General features: G+C 45.4%; 2 non-coding genes across 2 annotated transcripts; one reads left to right on the top strand and one right to left on the bottom strand.

Moving 5' to 3' along the window:
* Nucleotides 1-10,579: 10,579 nt before the first annotated feature.
* On the top strand, nucleotides 10,580-10,653 carry TRNAN-GUU (transfer RNA asparagine (anticodon GUU)). The gene has a single exon. It is a non-coding gene; the product is annotated as a tRNA-Asn (tRNA).
* Nucleotides 10,654-11,305: 652 nt separating this feature from the next.
* On the bottom strand, nucleotides 11,306-11,378 carry TRNAV-AAC (transfer RNA valine (anticodon AAC)). Its single transcript has one exon. It is a non-coding gene; the product is annotated as a tRNA-Val (tRNA).
* Between the last annotated feature and the right edge of the window lie 6,549 nt (nucleotides 11,379-17,927).

Below are 17,927 nucleotides of genomic sequence, written 5' to 3' on the forward strand. Positions count from 1 at the left end.
CTGGGAAGGCTGGTTTGGGAGGAAGGCATGGAGACCTCCCAGGAGGCTTGGGCAGGAATCCTTAGAGCTGAACAGTGCTCCAGTCCAGGTAGCAGAGTGGGGAAGGAGGGAAAGGGCTGGTGCAGGCAAGAATCAAGGAGGCCTAAGGAGAGGGGAGGAAGGAGAGAATAAAAGAATTTGTGCTTCTACCCTTCCCCCCTCCCTCTCTTGCCTTCTCTCCTCTTCTTGGTCTTCTTCCCATCCCTACAACTGAGAAATCTTGATACACCCACTTCTGAGAAGACAGATCCAACTATCTGTGCTTGAGTGCACAAATTCTGGGTTGTAAAAATAGTTCTGTCCTTATGTGGCTTTAGACAAATAAAAAAATTTCTTGTGCCTCCCTTCTTTCTGCTTTAAAATGGGAGGAATGTAAGCATTTGTTGTCAGATCATGTTGTGTGAAATCATAAATATTGTTGTCACTATTCTCAGAATCTTTTGACAAACTACTGGATGAATCAGTTGTTATCAGCTGTCCGACTCTTACCCAAAAAGTCTGCCACTGTTTCCACTGTTTCCCCATCTATTTCCCATGAAGTGATGGGACCAGATGCCATGATCTTCGTTTTCTGAATGTTGAGCTTTAAGCCAACTTTTTCACTCTCCACTTTCACTTTCATCAAGAGGCTTTTTAGTTGCTCTTCACTTTCTGCCATAATGGTGGTGTCATCGGCATATCTCAGGTTATTGATATTTCTCCCAGCAATCTTGATTCCAGCCTGTGTTTCTTCTAGTCCAGTGTTTCTTATGATGTACCCTGCATATAAGTTAAATAAGCAGGGTGACAATATACAGCCTTGACATACTCCTTTTCCTGTTTGAAACCAGTCTGTTGTTCCATGTCCAGTTCTAACTGTTGCTTCCTGACCTGTATACAAATTTCTCAAGAGGCAGATCAGGTGGTTTGGTATTCCCATCTCTTTCAAAATTTTCCACAGTTGATTGTGATCCACACAGTCAAAGGCTTTGGCATAGTCAGTAAAGCAGAAATAGATGTTTTTCTGGAACTCTCTTGCTTTTTTGATGATCCAGCGGATGTTGGCAATTTGATCTCTGGTTCCTCTGCCTTTTCTAAAACCAGCTTGAACATTAGGAAGTTCACGATTCACATATTGCTGAAGCCTGGATTGGAGAATTCTACCCTTATTTATTTCACCTTGAATTAACTTGATACTTCCAGAAATTTCTGTAAATGGAATCAAGACAAAGGCTCCCCTGATTGCTCTTGCAGTTTGCTCCCTGAGTGTTCTTGAAGTTTGCTCCGATGTAGCTGGACCACCCTTCACTGCCAGTTTTCTGCTTGCAGATCAGGACCGATGTGCAGGCTGGAGGAAATGGGAAGAACACACATCTCCACCCATCCCAGTTCTAACCTCACCTGATTCTGTCCTTGTCCCTTGTGAGAGCCCTGTTCTCCAGGTTTCCTGGCCATTCTGGGATCTCTCAACATACTTTCTATGGGTTTCTTTTCTTCCTTTATAAGTCAGAGTCCATTTCAGGTCCTTGAACTCATAAACCTTGCCTTTGTGTTGTTCGTTACCACTCAACAGCTTGATTTTCCAAAAAGAAGATTCATATTCTCACCCTGGAGCTGTGAACTTCCTCCTCATAACAAGAGCCTCCCCTTTGCCTTCTTCCTCCTTGAGTGCTGGGAGCCGGTGAGGCATTCCACTCATAACAAAGGTCATGAGGAAGGAGGCTCGGCATACTCAAAGGCGGGATCGAGCCTCAGGAGTCCCCCCGGATATTCTCGAGCATCTTCCCCCCAAAACCAGAGTCTGCTTACTTTATTGCTTTGTGCTCTCACCTCTGACTTTACTGGGTGCTGTCCCGTACCACCATCTCGCTCTCTCTATCAAAGAGTTAACTTACAGCTCCAATTAATAAAAGTTCCTGGGCAATTAGGAGTGTTTAAATCCAAACCCCTCAGATGGCTCTCTAACTCACCTGACAAGTTTACCCAGACTCCTACAGCTATGCATACGATTGTTTACAGTCTCCCAGCCTCGAGAGGCACAGGAAGCTTAAGATATTCAAATAGCTTAGAGCCTCTCAGAGAGTTAGAAACTGTCAGAATAAAACTAGTAAAAGATTTCATTGATGAGCCAATGCTTGTTGCCAAGTTTTCACATCCCCTGAATTGTATCCTTGAATGTGTATTAATTAATATAGTTGGTATGTAGAAAAAATAAGTAGTGGCCTTGGTGTTAGTAACTTTAGACCCTTAAGGTAATAAATTCTTTCCTTTGTTGTAAACCCGTTACACATCCGCCCTATAGGAATGCAATTTTATCATCGGAAGATGGCGCCAAACCTTAAAATAATTACTCTTAGAGAAAATAAGTCTTATGGTTGATAAGTCTTTGTCAAGAGCCATAAAATGTTAATAGGCCTTCTGGCCAGAAGATGATGTAAATCACCTAAACCATTTGTATACGATAAATTTGCAGGAAAAAAACCCTGGTTTTTGATAAGGGTCAAAGACTGCTGACTTTGCATCCCCTATTATCCTCTATGTGTAACTTAGGGTATATAAACCCCTGTTAAAAATAAAGCTACAGGCCTTGCTCACCAACGCTTGGTCTCCCCATGTCATTCTTTTCACATTCTGGCTGAAGTCTCCATCTGGAGCGCGGATATCCTCTGCAACCATTTATTTGCCTGGGCTTCAAAGACCCACTCGAGAAGGTGTCTAAGGTGGGACACCTTCTGCTATTTGAGAGGGCGCCTGCGGCCTCCGTGGTCAGAGCTAACCTGGTGTCACGGGTTATATTGATTTTCCGTGTAAACCAAGCTACTCAGCCTCTTTTCTCCACTGAATTTTCCTACTGAGCTATCCTCATTCTATTACTCTTTATATCTTTGATAAATATGTAAATAGTCGCCGACTCCGTCTCCCGTTCGAATACCCTGGATCAGCCGGGCTGGACCTTGGCACTTGAGTAAACCTCTCTCCAGTCTCTGGAAGCAAATATGTCTCAAGGCAACACTAGGCATCTTTCTGACTCTTTTGACCCGCCAAAAACTAGTGCTATTTTTTCTGTTATGTGTATTGGCTTAGGGAAGAAACACTTTTAGGATACAATGAAGAAGTAAAGATTATTATTCTGAGCCCTGATAGGATTTATACCTATTATACATGCAAATATTTAATGTGGTGGTATTTTGGGTACATAAGTACCGTCTGTACTGTAAGACAACTTGGATGTGCATCCTCTATGATTCAGCAATCAATGCTCTTGTGTACCTTGATATTTGTATGCCTTTTTTAAAACTGCAATTTCTAGATTTGATATGTTAAGAAATGGAAGAGAAACTGACTTGACCGACCTGACCAAAGAGTCTGTGACTGCCTAAGTGTCAGAGCTGTGCCTCATGTCCTCCTCAACATGTGGTTGATTTTGAGTCACCCCAGGTGACTTTGGGTCTTTCCTAGTGGCTCAGCAGGTAAATCATCTGCCTGCAATGCAAGAGACCCAGGTTAAATCCCTGGGTTGGGAAGATCCCCTGGAGAAGGGAATGGCCACCCACTCCAGTATTCTTGCCTGGAGAATCTCTTGGACAGAGGAACCTGGCATGCTCCAGTCCATGGCATCACAAAGTCAGACTAGACTGAGCGAGGTTCCCTTCACTTCTAGGTGAGTATAGCTGGTTTGTCTGAGTGTTTGATGTAAATGGTTATTTTTACTTATATTGCAAATCTAACAAATATACACTTGCTGTGAAAAACCTCACCCCTCCCAAATCAGAAATATATGAAGAAAAGGAGCGTTCTCCTGCCTCCATTCCCACTCCACTGCTGACACACTTTACATGTTACAGATAAGAGGTGGTGGCAGTGGCTTTGGAGGGTAATCTGTACTATGGGAAAACTAAGGGACCCAGGAAATCCTGCCTCCTGCCCTGACAACCATCTGCCCTCTTGGAGCAATGAGAAAAGGGTGAAGGCAAGGAAAAGGCAAATAACACTCTTATTTGCAGAAATTTTAGCTCAAGATGGGACATTCTGCTTAACCAGGGCAGAATATGTGGTTGATGATGGAGAGCTAGGGGGCTCTTCCCTGGCACAAAACCCAAAGTGGATTTTACCTCATTTTCTGAGGTGAGAGTGAACTGAGCCTATCAGAGGAAAGGAGCAGAAAGAAAGCAAAAGGGGTGAGTGTCACCTGTGTTCAAGTCTTGGGAGTAGGAATGGGACATATGGAGGCTGAAGAAGCAGATGCCCTTTCCCTGGCAGTGGAGAGAAGGAGCTGCCAAAGAGGTTCCATGGTGTAATGGTGAGGACCCTGGATCCAGCGATCCGAGTTCAAATCTCGTGGAACCTTTCTGTTTAATTAGAAAAGTTGTCCCTGTGACTAAATGGTAACGTGGAGGGGCTGCGATGTCGATAATCAGCCGGGAATCTCGACAGCTTTAGGGTCGAGGGTTCCAGACCTGAATGAGAAGAACTGTGTTTTATTCAAGTTCTCTATTCTTCCGACTTTTTATTGGCCCTGTCCCAGTTTATTACGATTTTATTCAGAGTTTCTTGCTCTTAAGTCTCCGTTGGACACGCAAAGCCGCTGTTCGGTCAAGATTCGAACCGTCACTCCTGGAAATCTCGTCCTTTGGTCCCAAGCTCAGACCGAAAGAGGTCGCAGATTTCGGCGTCTGAGGAGACCCAGGTCCCTGACCCAGGGCCGCCCGGCCAGCCTGCTCCGGGGCAGAAGGGGAGACGAGCCGCTGGGAGTCCGGAGCCGAGGGCTGGGTTCCCTTCGTTCTCCCTCGACTCTGCTCCACCGAGATGATTTCTCACGACGTGACCGGATGGAAACATTTGTGTCCTCTACTGCTCGGGAGAAAAGTACAGATGAGGCCCGTGATGGACCTGAATAGTTAGTTTTCCTTTCGCGGTGCTGAGAAGCATCTCTCTGATCTTTATAATTTGAAACTTTCAGAGGTTACAAGGAAAGGTATGAGGCTAGCAAAAACATCCGAGGAAGGGCCAAGATCAGGAGAGAACAGAGGATGAGCCAGAAGCAGAAAGGGACTGGAAGAGAGAGGAGCGGGCAGGTACTGCGGCGGGGCCGTCGCTGGGTTGGGGCGACCACAGCGCCTCACTGCGAGCAGCTCCCACCCTTTACTGAGGTGTCCAGGGACCCGATTCACCCCAAATCGCAAAGCTGCTGGCCTGGCATTTGTTCTGACAAAGTTCCCTTTGCGGGTTCCGTGTGGAGTGGTGAGGTGGGTTATGTAGATCTGCAGGTGGCTGCTGCCTTGGAGATGACTGGCGGGCAGGGAACTACACAGACACTCCACTTTCAGCTTTGCAGGCCGGTCTGCAGCGTCGGGCTCCGGAAAATCCGAGCGTCAATATTTGTTTAGAGATAAGGAGATATACAGCCAAACAGTCAGTGAAAGTGGTTATCCCTGGAAAAAAGGAACATGGGAAGGGATCAGGAAACTACTGTCTGGGGCGTGTGTAACATTGTATTACATACAGGATATTTTCAAAAGTTCATTGCTTGTATTTTGGATTTAAATTTGTGTGTAGTCATAAGTATCAGTCTTTAAAAATTCTGGGTCTATTGTCATGTGTAGGGGAGTGTTTTCCACTGTAAAACCATGATTTTTTTAAAAAAGTTCAAAATTCCGGAAGGAAGGAGTTGAACCATTATTGCTCTTTTGTTGATCTGATCAGATGAGCTGATAAACTCACAGATCCTCCCAGCCCTGGAGATAACTGCAGGTCAAAGAGGACTGCTTTACTCTTCTCTTGCCACCTGAGCAGCTCGGGGGCAGCAGATTCAAATTGCAGGGAGCTGGAGAGGCACAGGTGCACGGTGCACTTGGATGCACGTGGCGACAGAGGTTCTCAGGCAGCCAGTGGCCTCCCGGCCGCTCTGGTTCTGAACCCCAGGGCAGTAACGTCCAGGCAAGAAGAGACCAGTAGGACAAGGGCAGCATCTCCTTTAAGTCCTGTACTTTCAGCATCCAACAGTGGTCTTGAAGACACACAGTGAAAGAGTGGGAATAGATTAGGGGAAAAGAAGAAATCCTCAGTGATTTCCTCATCTAAACCACTCCTGAGGATGAAGTGAATATAGGCAGGGACCAGGCCCTCCTGGCACTGGTGAAGGTGGGTGGAGTTGTCCTCAGCAGCTGGAGCCAAAGCAGACATCCTTGGCTAGGCGGCCAGTGAGTAAGCAGGCCTTCTTCTTCCCCAGCTGGGTAGCACTTGAACTTGCAGCACTGGAATGTGTCTCCCTAGGCTTTTGATGGGTTCCAAAGATACAAGAGATAGGTTTCTTTTTTTTTTTATAAATTTTTTCTCCAGCTTTATTGAGATATAATTGACATATGACACTGTGTGAGTTTAGGGTGTGCAGCACGTTGATTGGATACAGTTATATATGGCAAAATGATTCCCACCAGAGCATTAACTAGCAGCTCCATCCCATCACATAATTCTCATTTCTTTTTTGTGATGAGAATATTTATGATCCAGTCTCTTGCATCTTTCAAATACACATATAATGAAGTGCTTCTACAAAGTTTACACCCAGGTAACTGACATCTCAAGATGTGATAAGAAATCCCTGGCAGTCTAGTGGTTAGAACTTGGTGCTTTCACAGCTGTGGGCCAGGGTTTGTGCACCTAAGATCCCACAGTCTGTGTTCAGCCATGCTTGCTCAATCATATCCAACTCTGTGGGACTCCATGGACTGTAGCCCACCAGGCTCCTCTCTTCATGGGATTTTCCAGGTAAGAATACTGCAGTGGCTTGCATTTCCTACTCCAACAACAGATAGGTTTCTTCTTAATGCACTTATTAAGGTCGGTAGTGGCTGGTGGCAGATGGCACAGCATGCTTTGTTTGCTGATATGGCAGGCAAACTTTTTCATTCACATTCCTCCCCTCTCCCTTCTGATCTCATTTGTTTGGCTGCACCATTGGAGTCCATGGGCAAAAGACCTGGAAATGCTGGTTGCCAGGGTCAGCCTCAAGCACACAGATCAGGGGTGAAAGGTAGACAGCAAACCAGGAAGGGCAGAGAATATTTAGCCCAAATGTAATGAGCCCAACATCTGGGGTCCTCTTTAGTCCTAGTGCCACCACTTACTTTCCCTTTGACCTTGGGTCAACTCCAATTTGCTAGGCCAATTTTGCAAATGTCATATAAAAGAAATAATAAGTACTTCATAAAGCTATTGTGTAGATTAAATGAGATAAGCAAACAATACAGCTGGTAGAGCATGTGGCTAATCTTAAGGATGTTCTGGTAGGAAACAATCAAAGGTAAGCTGATACTTCAGTCTTTTGTAACATTTGAATACATTTTTTAAACATTTCAATAAATTTTGTCTTTATGAATTTATTCATAATTTGTGAATGAATTCACATTCACAAAATAAATTTGTGAATTTATAAAAAGTTTTAAATGGAATTTATAAATCATATGCCCACAAAAGGAACTTGCTAATATCAGCTTTGTTCATAATGGTTTCCAAATTGAAAACCATTCAAATGTCCATCACGAAGTGAATAGATATAATGGTGATATATTCACTCAAAGGAATACTACTCTTCAATAAAAGGAAACAAATTCCTGATACATGGCAACAATATGGATTAAAACATCACCCTGAGTGATGAAAAGAGTATATACTCTGTGGATCCACTTATGCAAATTACTAGATGAGGCAACCTAATCCCTAGTGAAAAGAACTAGATCCTTGAGCACCTGGGACAGGGTGACAGGGTGTGGCAGGGTGATTGTCAGCAAAGGGGCTCAAGAGGATATTTTGGAGTGCTGGAGATGTTCTTGAACATGGTAGTGGTTCCATGGGCATGTTCAGTTGTCAAAAGTCATCAATCTTGAAATGGATAGATTGTATTATTTTTAAATTAATTCTTAGGAAATTTGATTTTTAAAAAGTAATGAGAAGAATCATTCCAAATTTTAATAACTTAATTCAATTGTAATCATTATTATTAGCATTAGAGGGTTCTTTTAGAAATGTATATCCCTTAAGGTAAACAATTTGACTGAAAGTTCAACAGTTTCTTCATTTTTGTATTTTTTCATTAAATTTATGCACTATTAAATTGAAATACTTGAAAATAGGAATAGAACCTATAAGAGCTCAATCATATAAAAGCATATTTATATATATTCTTGTCTCTGTTGATATACCTAAATGACTCCAGCAGCATTTACCTACATTAACAGATGTTACTTTTGAATTTAAGATGTTTCAAAATTTTACATATTTGTATTTTGTGCATTTTTTGAAATTTTAAAAATAAACCTATATACTTTAAGGGCTTCCCAGGTGATACTAATGGTAAAGAACCCACCTGCCAATGCAAGAGACACAAGAGATGTGGGGTCTATCCCTGGTTCAGGAAGATTCCCTGGAGGAGGGTGTAGCTACCCACTCCATATTCTGGCCTGGAATCCTCTCACGGTCAGAGGAGCCTGGCAGGCTACAGTCATTGGGGTCCAAAAGAGTCAAACAGGACTGAAATGACTTAGCATGAACCCATGCACCTTTTGCTACAACTTAGAATAATTTAAAAACAGATTTGAAGGAAAACATGCAAAGATGATAACAGGAGTCCGTTCCAGGAGGTGGGACTATGGATGACTGCTTATTTCCTTCTTTAGATATATTTAATATTTGTAATTAAAAAAATGAATGACCTGGAAGTGAAAGAACAGAAGAGATCTATGGAAGAGGTATTAGAAAGGTGAGAGGAAAGGATAAAAGGGAGGAAAAATCTAGTTCTTGCGGAAGGTGTATTTAAGTTGGGGATTCAAGGGGAGCAGCTCTTGGAATAAGAAAGGTGTTTGGGAGGCAAGTGGTTCATGAGAATATTGCAGACAATTTTATTCATGTTACGTGACTCCTCCTTGGTGTTTTGTGAAAGAAATATACAGTCTTAAATTTCTTGCCAAACATTTTTACCATTTGTGTTCCTCTTTGATGGGCACCATATCCTGTGGAGCCAGGCAGGCTCCAGTTCAAAATGCTGGTTTCAGATCCCACTCACTGATTGAGTGACTAGACAAGTTATTTAACCTTCCATATCTGAGGTTTCTCATATGTGAAATGAGGATGATGATATGATAGAAGCCTGTTGAAAGAATAAAGTGAGTACACCCATGTAAAACTTGTAGACCATGCCTGGGCACATGGCACTTTGCATGTCACCACTGAGTGTAAGGTCTTGCATTTTGGCACTGCACTGCATAAAGTCTGGGTGTGGCTTTAAGTTCCTGATACCTTACAGTGGCAGTGGTAGCCTCCTGGGCTAGTGGGATCTGCCAGTTTACCAGTTCATCTGCTCAGCTCATCAAAAGAACAGTAGTCCAATTCCTTGCTTCAAAAATCCCCAATAAAAAAATTAAGGTTTTAAGTGGAAAACCTTCTTACACATGACACAAAACCCAGAATTTTAGATAAGATATATATTTATTTATGACTATGTAAAAATTTAAAGTTAAAATATAAGCAATGCTCCTTACTATGTATATATGTTTGTATACACACACACACACACACACACACACATGTGAATGATACCGAGTTACATATACCCCAAAGAGTACTCCACTGGCCCCAGTCAGGTTCCCATTCCCACTCCCCCACCAACATAACCACTTTCACTGACTGCTTGGCTATGGATCTCCTTATCTCTAAATAAATATTGATTTTGGCACTCAGATTTTCCAGTTTCCCACCCAGACCCTGAAGACCAGCCTGCAAACGGGAAAGTGAATTTGTGTGTTTCCTTTGCCCACCAGTCATCCCCAAGGTAGCCCATAGGTCTTGCATTCACCTATAAACCCACACTGCCCACCTTGCCCTTCCTCGTGGAACTGGCAAAGGAAAATGCCAGAACAAATGCCAGGCCAGCAGCTTTGCAATTTGGGCTGAACCGGATTCCTGGACACCTCAGTAAAGGGTGGGCATGGCTCCTGAGTGAGGCGCTGTGATGCCCCAACCCAGCCACGGCTCCCACCGCGGTACCAGCCCGCCCCTCTCCCTTCCAGTCCCTTTCTCTTCTCGCTCATTCTCTGTTCTCTCCTTCCTCGGATGTTTTCGCCGGCCTCACACCTTTCTTTTCCCTAAGTCCAAAGACAGGTAAAGCCTTTAACTGTGTGGATCACGACAAACTGATCTCTTGCCAGCTGCAGCCACACGGACCACACGCACTAAACCGCTGCCCAGAAGCACAAATGGTCGGATGAAGGGATAGCAAACACCAAGAGCCAGCAGCTTCCTTCGGGGGCCCCTCGGCTCAAGCTCCGGCGTCTCTTGGGCGCAATGCGCGGCGGGGGCGCTCAGGTGACCTTCTGCCCTAGGAACATCTCGGCTTCCCGACGGGAACGAACAGGCTGAGTGGACTGCATCTCTCCAGTTGTCTGGAGAAACGCCGTGCTAGGGACACAATTTTAGGCGGAAACTGCATGCTGCGAAACACAGGTGGCTCTGCCTAGGTCCCTAAGAATGCTTGCTTTCGGTGGGAGGGAGGAATAACTTGTCTCAGGTCTCTGTGGCACAATCGATTAGCGCTCTCGGCTGTTAACCGAAAGGCTGGTGGTTCGAGCCCACCCAGGGACTTGTTTCTCTCTTTTAGAATGTAAATGATGTATGATTGCTTCCAGTCTGGGCATCCTCTCCCAAGCTCCACTACTACCGTACTCCACTGTGTCTTGTATACACACACACAGAAGGACGTACGACCAGATAGTACCTGATCCTCAGAGAGGATCTCTGCAGGAAAACAGGTTGACTGGGAATCCTAGAATTCATGAAAGAGTAGGCTCATCATCATCATCCTGTAAACTCCTTTTACCAACGAAGTTTCTTCCACTGTTAGTAGTAGTCTCTATTTAACTTTTTCCATATATTTTTCCGAATAATTTTGTTCTATTCTTTTCCTCCGTTTTTCATCCATTGAATCATAGAAAAAGCAAGAGAATTCCAGAAAGACATCTATTTCTGCTTCATTGACTCCGCTAAAGCCTTTGTTTGGATCACAACAAATTGTGGAAAATTCTTCAAGAGATGGGAATAGCAGACGACCTTACCTGCCTCCTGAAAAACCTGTATGCAGGTCAAGGAGAGTTCAAACCAGTCAGGAAAGGAAATCAACACTGAATATTCACTGGAAGGACTGACGGTGAAGCTGAAGTTCCAAGCCTCACTCCACGCGGCAGGCCTTCATTTTATGTTTAAAATATGAATCTAAAAGTTTGCGGGAAAGTGGAGTTGTTTCCGCCCGGTTTCGAACCGGGGACCTTTCGCGTGTTAGGCGAACGTGATAACCACTACACTACGGAAACCACGCGGTCTATAGTGCCTAGAGACTTACACAAGAATTGCATATTTGAACACACCTGCCCTTCACATTTTCAAAGGAAGAGGACTCTGGAAACACAGGCAATCCGTCAAGTAAGGATCTGCAGTTCCTGAAAGAGGCTGATTTAGGGTTCCACGCCTCTCCAGGAGCGAGGTCCCTGTGTGCCAGCTTTGCGCCCAAGCGCAGAGGTCGCCCCGCTGAGTCCTCAGTTTTCAGGAGCCCTAGCAGCCAGGGGAGTTAGGTGAGTCTGATCCCCAGGAGGCCGGACGTCCTGCAAGGTGGACACAGCCCTTCCAGGCTGCGAATGCGCGCTTTACAGTCCCTCTTCATGGCGCCAGCGGGCAGGGAGCTCGATGCTTTAAATTCCACTCGTGAAATGAATGACATGCCCTCTCCTCTGACCTGCCCTCCCCTCTGCTCCGATGCGCCTGACCCGCGCTCTCTCACAGCCCCATCACAGCACTTCTATGGTGCCATCCGGCACTGGGCGGGGGTGGGGGCAGGGGTTCCTCAGGAACCACTGAGATAATGCAAGACTTGCATCACATTTTCACGTTTAGCAGGAAGTGCAGCAAAGGCTGAGGCTCAGGTCATTTGTTGAATTCGTTTGCCGACCTGACCCCGCATAAAGCCGCGGAGGAGCCAGGCGCGGTCCACGCAGATCTGACGGTCTTCATTCCTTTCTCATCAAACTTGGGATTATTCTTGAAGGACAGCTTTGCTTTACGTTTTACAATGTCTGAAACGTCTTTTGTTTGCCTTTTATAATTTTCCAGTTCAACATTTCATGGAGAGTGAATTTTAACAGAGAGGTAAAGGCGGTTTTCTCAGAAAGCAGGTGTCTTAAAGAGTTTTCTTGTTCACCTCACAGCAGGCAGAATTTGTTTTCGCTGAAAGACTTTAATGCAATGTTGTCTGTGTGTTTGTCTGTCTCTGGTTTCCTTTAGAAATAAATCTTCTCAAGTTTAGGGATGCATGTGCCGTTTTTTCCAGCAGTGGCTTTTCTCCTTTTCTTAGGGCGGCGGTCACTGCGTTTCCTTCCCGTCTGAGGTTCAGGGGCTTAAACCCCAGGAAGGCGAACCCAGGGTGCACACCGGCCCCCAGGGCCGCGGGGCTCCGGCTGATTCCGCGTGGATTCCGAGTGCGTCTGGAGGTCTGAGTCCCCAAAGAGGCGGACTTGAAAATGGCTTTAGATCCGGACGTTTTGAGAGGGTAACAGGCAGGAAGGCCAGGGGTCTCCAAACGGAGGAAATAGCCTGCAAGTGTCAGACATTTTTCTCTCTCTTAAGCGGCAGGAGGAAACAAACTAGCGATATTTTTTCCTTCTCTATACAAATTTAAAAGCAGGTTTCTCTTAAAATACTGTGTTGCCATGACACCTGGTTTTACTTGAAGTTAAGCAGTGCCTTTTTCTTATGGAAATGTTTGTCTCAAGCTATGCTAATGTACTATGCATTTACCCCCAAACTCTCTTCAAGTCGATTCTGCCTCTTGGCTCAGAACCTACTTGACAAACCAGTTTGTTATACTCAGATATTGTTCTCCTAATCTATGTAAACGAAACTATTTGTATGGTGGTCTGCCCTTCTTCAAGATTCAAGTTAATCATTTTATGGCCCAGGATAAACCATTTGGTGCCAAGATTATCCCAAAATGCATCTTATGGGTGAGGGGCCTGGTGCCATTCTGAATTTTAAGACATTCCTTTCTTTCATTAACAGACTGCTTGCTAGTGACTATATAACATCCAGCCGAAGACTAGCAGGGGAGTACTCTTCTGCCCCCTTCTGATGCCTATGTCAGAAGCTTTCTCTATCTCCTTTACACTTTAATAAAACTTTATTACACAAAAGCTCTGAGCGATCAAGCCTCGTCTCTGGCTCTGGATTGAATTCTTCTCCTCTGGGGGCCAAGAATCCCGGTGTCTTTGCATGATTCAACAACAACCTTTCAGTTTCATGAGATTTCCCCTTGCTTTCCTCCCCCACAGGTCCTAGTTTTCACCTCCCACGTCCAGACAGAGGAAACGGGTTCGTCGTCTTTCTGTCGCGTCCGGCGTGCTGCCTTCCTGCTTGGACCTGACGAGGGTGCGGTGGTCCTCTCTCGCTCAGGATGGACGCACAGCAGGCGCCCGAGGGACCACAGACACACAGCGCCCTGCAGCACCAGGGGAAGGGACGGGGATCCAGAGCCGGCGATTGGAGCGCGCTGAAGGGAGGGATCCATCCCCTGCCCCCGAAGAAATGCCCGAAAGAGAGACGCAGCCCAAGACAAATCGCAACACCGGCTGCCTTTCATCTCGATCAGAGGTTCAGCCTCATCCTAGGCCGATCAAAGTAAGTGCTGCAGGTCGTGGGGGAAGACCTGCAATCCAGGTGTGGTGAGAGGTCAAGCTCTCTTCCCGAACCTATTTTCTTGTGAAGCAGGGGCCACTTGGTTCTCAGCCGGTGAAGAGCGTGTCAATCTACTCCCTGAGCTCTATCCTGACTCCGGGGCCTCCCCTGATAATGGCAGGAGGACCAACTGCTTTTCCTCCGCGACCAGCTGAATCTGTAGAGCCTGACCCTCTTCACCTTTGGGTCTCTGGCTTGAGCCCTGGGGGAGAGTTGAATTTGTTCTCTTTTGTTCTCTGACCTCAAATCTGTTTGTCCCACAGGTGGGCCAGGCTGATGGAAAGCTAAGTTTCTTCACAAGGGATGAACTTCTTGGTTTTCAGAGAGATAATAGATGTCACCATTAAAGACGATGTAGGGCCCAGATGAAAAGGTGAGGGGATATCAGGAGATAAAAGTATCCTGCAGTCAGCCTTGTCCTGTGCCCTCGTTGGATTCAGACTGTGGCTTGTTCTGCAAGGTGACTCAGAACAGAGAAAGGAGGAGGGCTGGTTGTAGGCCCATTGGGCTTTCAGGTGGTAAGGAACTCCTCCCAAATTTCTTCAGTTCAGTTGCTCAGTCCTGTCTGACTCTTTGCAACCCCATGGACTGCAGCACTCCAGGCTTCCCTGTCCATCTCCAGTTCCTGAGTTTTCTCAAACTCATGTCCATGGAATCGGTAATGCCTTCCAACCATCTCATCCTCTGTCGTCTCCTTATCCTTCTGTTCTCAAGCTTTCCCAGCATCAGGGTCTTTTCCAAAGAGTCAGCTCTTCACATCAGGTGGCCAAAGTATTGGAGCTTCAACTTCAGCATCAGTTCTTCCAATGAATATTCAGGACTGATATCCTCTACGTTTGACTGCTTTGATCTTCTGGATGTCCAAGGGACTCTCAAGAGTTGTCTCCAACACCACAGTTAAAAGCATCAATTAATTCTTTGGTGCTCAGTTTTCTTTATAGTCCAACTCTCACATCCACACATTATTATTGGAAAAACCATAGCTTTGGTTAGATGGACCTTTGTTGGCAAAGTAACATCTCTGCTTTTTAACATGCTATCTAGGCTGGTCATAGCTTTTCTTCCAAGGAGCAAGTGTCTTTTAATTTAATGGCTGCAGTCACCATCTACAGTGATTTTGGAGCCCAAGAAAATAAAGTCTGTCACTGTTTTCATTGTTTCGCCATCTATTTGCCATGAAGTGATGGGACTAGATGCCATGATCTTTGTTCTTTGAATGTTGAGTATTAAGCCAGCTTTTCCACTCTCCTCTTTTACTTTCGTCAAGAAGCTCTTTACTTCCTCTTCACTTTCTACCATAAAGGTGGTGTCACCTGCATATCTGAACTTATTGATATTTCTTCCAGAAATCTTGATTCCAGCCTGTGCTTTATTTAGCCTGGCATTTCACATGATGTACTTTGCATAAAAGTTAAATAAGCAGGGTTACAATATACAGCCTTGACATACTCATTTTCCAATTTGGAACCAGTCCATTGTTTCATGTCATGTTCTAACTGCTGCTTTTTGACCTGCATACAGATTTCTCAGGAGATGGGTAAGGTGGTCTGGTACTCCCATCTCTTGAAGAATTTTCCACAGTTTGTTGTGATCCACACAACAAAGGCTTTGGCATAGTCAATAAAGCAGAAGTAGATGTTTTTCTGGAATTCTCTTGCTTTTTCTATGATCCAAAAGATGTTGGCAATATGATCTCTGGTTCCTCTGCCTTTTCTGAATCCAGCTTGAACATCTGGACGTTCTTGGTTCACATATTGTTGAAGCCTAACTTGGAGAATTTTGAGTATTACTTTGCTAAATATGAGATAAGCAATAGTTTAGTAGTTTCAACATTCTTTGGTATTGCCTTTCTTCAGGATTGGAATGAAAACTGACCTTTTCCAGTCCTGTGGCCACTGCTGAGTTTTCCAAATTTACTGGCATATGAGTGCAGCACTTTAACAGCATCATCTTTTAAGATTTGAAATAGCTCAGCTGGAATTCCATTATCTCCACTAGCTTTGTTTGTAGTGATGCTTCCCAAGGCCCACATGACCTCGGACTCTAGAATGTCTGGCTCTAGGTGAGTGATCACACCATTGTGGTTATTTGTGTCATGAAGATCTTTTTTGTACAGTTCTTCTGTGTATTCTTGCCACCTTTTAAAAATATCTTCTGCTTCTGTTAGGTCCATACCATTTCTTTGCATGAAATGTTCCCTTGGTATCTCTAATTTTCTTGAAGAGATCTCTAGTGTTTCCCATTCTATTGTTTTGCTCTATTTCTTTGCATTGATCACTGAGGAAGGCTTTCATATCTCTCCTTGCTATTCTTTGGAACTCTGCATTCAGATGGATATATCTTTCCTTTTCTCTTTTGCCTTTAGCTTCTCTTCTTTTCTCAGCTACTGGTAAGTCCTCCTCAGACAACCATTTTGCCTTTCTTTTTCTGTCCCCCTGTTTCTGGGGCCAAGGAAAATGCCCCACAACTTCCACCCTGCTTTGTATTTCTTGAATGGAAATGTAAATCTCAGGAAAAGGGAAATTCTGTTTCCGGCCAGGACCTTTCGCATGTGAGGTGAATGTGATAACCACTGCAGTATGGAAACAAGGCCTATGTTTGGCTTGATGCTATGTCCATGTAAACCTCTGGTCCTTCCCACATTCTCCTGGTCACCAGTCTTTCAAACTGAAGAATGAACCTGGAACCACCAGTGATAAGTCAGACAAGGAGACTGCAGCCCCTGCTCTAGGGCTTCTCCCTTCCTCCTGAAACCAGGATCCTTGAGCACCCAGAGTCTGGCTTCCAGATCCCACACCCAGCACAGAGTCTCCAGTCCCACTGCTATGCCCCTGAGAGCAGCAGTTGGCCCAGCAGATGCCTCAGCTCCGGGAAGCTACAGGAGTGGGGAAAGTGGGGTTATCTTTGTTTGAACCTGAGGGAGCCTGTTGTGCAACAATGTAGACCCTGATCCTCCAGTGCTGTGGACCCACACCTGGGTTGCCCTGTTCATCACACAGGGAGTCGGTAGCCTCGGCTCTCAGAAATGATCAGACCTTTGAATTCACTCAGGAGCCATACAATCTGCTCTCCTCGCCCTCCACTCTTCTTCCAAGCTTGAAGTTCAGGCAAGTCAGTGAGCTGCTTCTGGTCAGTTACTTGTTCAATTAGCGAGGCCCAGGTGCTCTAGGTAGCTTGATAGGTGAAAAGCAAACATCATAGTGCTGAAACCTTTGGGATTCTGTCTTCAGAAAGAAAAAAGGAGGGGGATGAGGAGGCCCCCAACTGAGACCTGGGTTCCGAAATATCACTAAGGATGGCTGATTCAGGAAAGTGGATGGCCTCAATGGATAATGCTATCAGGGAAGGCCCCAGGGCTCCAAGCAAAATTCTGGGTCTTTCCCCTTCCACCCCTGTGACAAGGGTGTTTTCCCATCTTATCTGATGCTCTGTTTACTCAGACCAAACACACTTCTCTTTAACACCAGTCCTTCATACCACACTGCCAACTTGTCAGAAAATCCTGTTTTTCTTTGATTAGTTGCGCATTTTTATACACATAATCTTTTTCTTGGTCTGATTTCCTCATAGAGGCATGGAGATGGATTCAACTCGAGGTCTAGCTCCACTAAAAGTTGAGGGTTTGAGAATTTTAACCTCCAGTGTGTGAGCTGGGCCACAGTTGAGACTTCTCTTGGCCAGGCTGGTCAATATTGGCCTCTCTCCGGCCTGTCCTCCAGGGTCAGGGGCAGGGCCAGGCCGCCTCAGGCGGCCCCTGTCACCAGGTCTAGAGCCCCACACTTTGCGTGGAGCCGGTGGAGAAGCTCTGGAGGGGGCATAAATTCAAATTGCCCGGAGCCAGCGAGGCGCAGGTGAGCGGCGCACTTGGGTGCACGCGGTGACTTTTGGTTCTCAGGCAGCTGGTGCCCTCCTGGCCCCCTGGTTCTGATCCTGCAGGCAGTAACGTCCAGGCCAGAAGAGACCAGTAGGAGAAGGGCAGCATCTCCTTCAAGCTGTGTCCACTCAGCATCCAACAATGGTCTTGAAGAGACACAGTGAGAAGTGGTAATAGATTAGGGGGAAAGAATAAATCCTTGGTGATTTCCTCATCGAAACACCTCATGAGGATGAAGTGGGAGCCTGCAGGGACCCAGTCCTCC

The sequence above is a fragment of the Bos mutus genome, unplaced genomic scaffold, assembly GCF_027580195.1.
Source record: "Bos mutus isolate GX-2022 unplaced genomic scaffold, NWIPB_WYAK_1.1 CTG259, whole genome shotgun sequence".
Classification (NCBI taxonomy): Eukaryota; Metazoa; Chordata; class Mammalia; order Artiodactyla; family Bovidae; genus Bos; species Bos mutus.